The sequence below is a fragment of the Geospiza fortis genome, unplaced genomic scaffold (assembly GCF_000277835.1).
Source record: "Geospiza fortis unplaced genomic scaffold, GeoFor_1.0 scaffold97, whole genome shotgun sequence".
Taxonomy (NCBI): domain Eukaryota; kingdom Metazoa; phylum Chordata; class Aves; order Passeriformes; family Thraupidae; genus Geospiza; species Geospiza fortis.
Window position 1 is genome coordinate 3,256,077 of NW_005054343.1, and position 3,109 is coordinate 3,259,185.

Genomic DNA, 3,109 nt, shown 5'->3' on the forward strand with positions numbered 1-3,109 from the left:
CGTGGAGGGCGCGTAGGCGCCGGGCAGCCCCGAGAAACGGGGCCGGGGGAGCCTGTGCCTTAACGACGGGCTGGGGACATCCTGTGCCGTGACCGATGGTTGGAGATACCCTGTGCCTTGAGTGGTTGGCTGGGGCGCTGCTAGTGATGTACACTGTGCTTCGGGGCACGAATGATGTGGTCGGTGAGAGGCTGGACGTGCCCAGGCCATGTGCGCTCGCAGCGCAGAAACCAACAGTGTCCTGGGCTGCATCACCGGCAGTGCAGGCATCAGGTAAAAGGACGGGATTCTGACCGTCTGGTCTGCTCTGCTGAGACCCCACCTGCAGCACTGCATCCACTTTCGGGGCCCCAGCACAAGAAGGACATCGACCTGTTCGAGCAAGTCCAGAGGAGGCCACAAAGATGACTAGAGGAATGGAGCTCCATTTTTATGGGGAAAGGCTGAGTGAAAGAGCTGGGGTTATTCAACCTGGAAGAGAGGAGGCTTCGGGGTGACCTAATTGTGGCCTTCTAGTATCTAAAGAGGCTACAAAAGAGCTAGAAAGGGACTTTTGACAAGGGGATGGAGTGCCAGGACAAGGGGGAAAGGGTTTAAATTGGCAGAGGGCAGGGTTAGATTAGATATTAGAAACAAATTCTTCCCTGTGAGAGTGGTTAGGCCCTGGCACAGGTTGTACAGAGAAACTGCCTGTTGAATCCCTGGAAGTGTTCAAGGCCAGGTTGGACAGGGTTTGGAGCATCCTGGTCTAGTGGAAGGTGCCCCTGTCTATGGCAGGGGTTTGGACAATATAATCTTGCAGGTCTCTTCCAACCCAAACCATTCCAGGATTCTGTGTGCTGTAAAATGGGGCTGAAGTGGTGCTGTCTGGCTGCCCTGTGTAGTGGGACCAAAGGGACTCCAGTGACCCCATGATCCATGAAATGGGGTGGGAGTAGTGCTGGCTGTGCTAGAGCTGTGCTCTCAGAGTTACAAACCCTGGCAGGGTGGGAGTGACTGTTTCTGGATTCTGCTGTCTCTCGTCAGCAGAGGTTTGGATAGAAGAATGCTGGAGTTGTGTGAAAAGCCCAGAACATCCAAGTTTCCATAAAGTACAGCTGACCTGAGAGCCATCGGGCTGGGAACATCACTGAGACCAGGGGGCCAAAAAGCAGAGTGTGCAGAAGGATCTGGATGAGGCCTTGCTGCTCTCCAGAACCCTTTGACTCCTGGCCCTCACTAGTGGGGAGGTCTCTAAGAAACAGCTTCCAGCCTACATCAGAGCAGGAAAGCAGTGGTTTTTTTAAATGTCTGTTCCAGCAGTCACTACTACTTCTAAGCCAGCCTTCTGGCTCTTCTCAGCAGGGACAGAAGAGCAGCTGCCTAGAACTTGTGTTTTGTGCTCATGGTCTATAGCAGGCCTGTGAAAGGTATGGAGCCTGCTGGCATAAGCTTTGCTTTTCTCAAGCTTGTTATACAGCAAAGTGTAAATTAGCAAATTGCATTGAGGTCACCCAAGAAAAGTTGTTAAGTTTTGTAAGGAGCCTCTATGCACAGCCCCCTCTTTCCGTTCAGGAATAGTGGCTTATTATGCAACAAAGGAAGCCATGCACTGATTAGCAGTTTCTGTTTCCTTATCTTCAGCAATGTAATGTGGTGCTCCAGCTGCTATCATTAATCTGTGCTGGGAATGCTCTTTCTGAAAGCAGAACAGAGGTTAAGAGATATGAAATGGTTAAAATGGCTCCGTTGACACACAAATGCTAATTAGGACGATAACTCAGTCTGCTGCTCTGATGTATCACAAGACGGCTATTCAAATACTTTTCTCGGTGGAAAGCTTATCCGAGGCTCACTGGGGCAAGGAATTTGTAGGCTTGAAAGATCCTGTAGTAGCCAGCAGCCTGTTGGTGTTGTTCTTGTGTAAATATTTGCTTTAGATGTGGTTTACGTACAGCCTTTGGCCCCTCTGGCCCCTTGCTCTGCTCTGTCTTGCAGAACTGCTGTGGGGGCTCTGGCAAAGCTTCTGAAATCTGGGATCTTATGTGGCTGTACCTCAGGGAACGTGGGCTGGCCTCTCCACGATGGAAACCTTCACTGGGCTTGTAAATGCTTGCTCTCCAGGCTTGGCTTGAGTCCTGAAGCACTTCTTAGGTCTGTGCACTTGAGGCATAAGTTCCACATATATTTTTGAAAAATGTGCAAATTTATGCAATTCCTGGTGCATTTTTCCACCTTCTCTGTCCCACTGCACTTGCAGTTGTGCATTAAACCAGCTCAGAAGACCAGCATGGCTGAAGAGTACAGAGGCTGTCTGGAGCTCTGGTGAGCATCTAAACTCTGACTGGCCTTCTGTGTGGAAGTCCTGTAGCTGGAGAATGTGCTTCCTTTGGCTTACGTGGAGTATCCCTCGGGCAGTTCAACCCCAGCTTAAGTTTACCTCTGGTTAGTTTTCTGCACTGAATACCTCTGGCCTGGCAGAGATGTACAGTTTATAGCTTTGACCTTTATTCAAGCCCAGTGTTCTTTTAATTGCTCAAAATAAAATACAAGGCAGTGCAGGGACAACAGTAAGAGGGGGCAGCAGTGTGTTAGGGTTTGTGGCCTTGGACCCCTAGTAGATCTCTTTTTCCCAAACCCCTTTGGGAAAGCTCCGTCTCTGTGATCTCTTTGGTATCCTGATGTATTTGGACAACTCAGCCTAGGCTTTTTTTCCTGCGTCCCTGCAAGCTCACCTCCCTGGAAACACCAGAGGAGTTTTGTTTCACCTGGAAACCTTCATGCTGAGAACAGGAAAATAAGTCCTAAACCTACCCGTCGGTGCCTTAAGCCAACACAAAAACCAGCTCAGAACAAAGGTACTTAACTCTCTGGAGTGCTGCAGCTTAGGTAAATGCCTGCAGGATCAGCATTAATTGCAGTATGTTAGAGCTCAGTGACCTGCCTAAGCCTTAGCAGGATCAGGACCTAAATACCCCAAACACTGTAAGCTGCTTGGGGAAAAGCCCAGCAGAAAGAAGGTGCTGTCACCATCTCCAAAGTAGCAGCTCTTTAAAACAAATAGCCAGGCTCCTGCAGCCCTTGCTACCAAAATAATCCTAAACCAGGTAAACTGAAGAAAGCCACAACA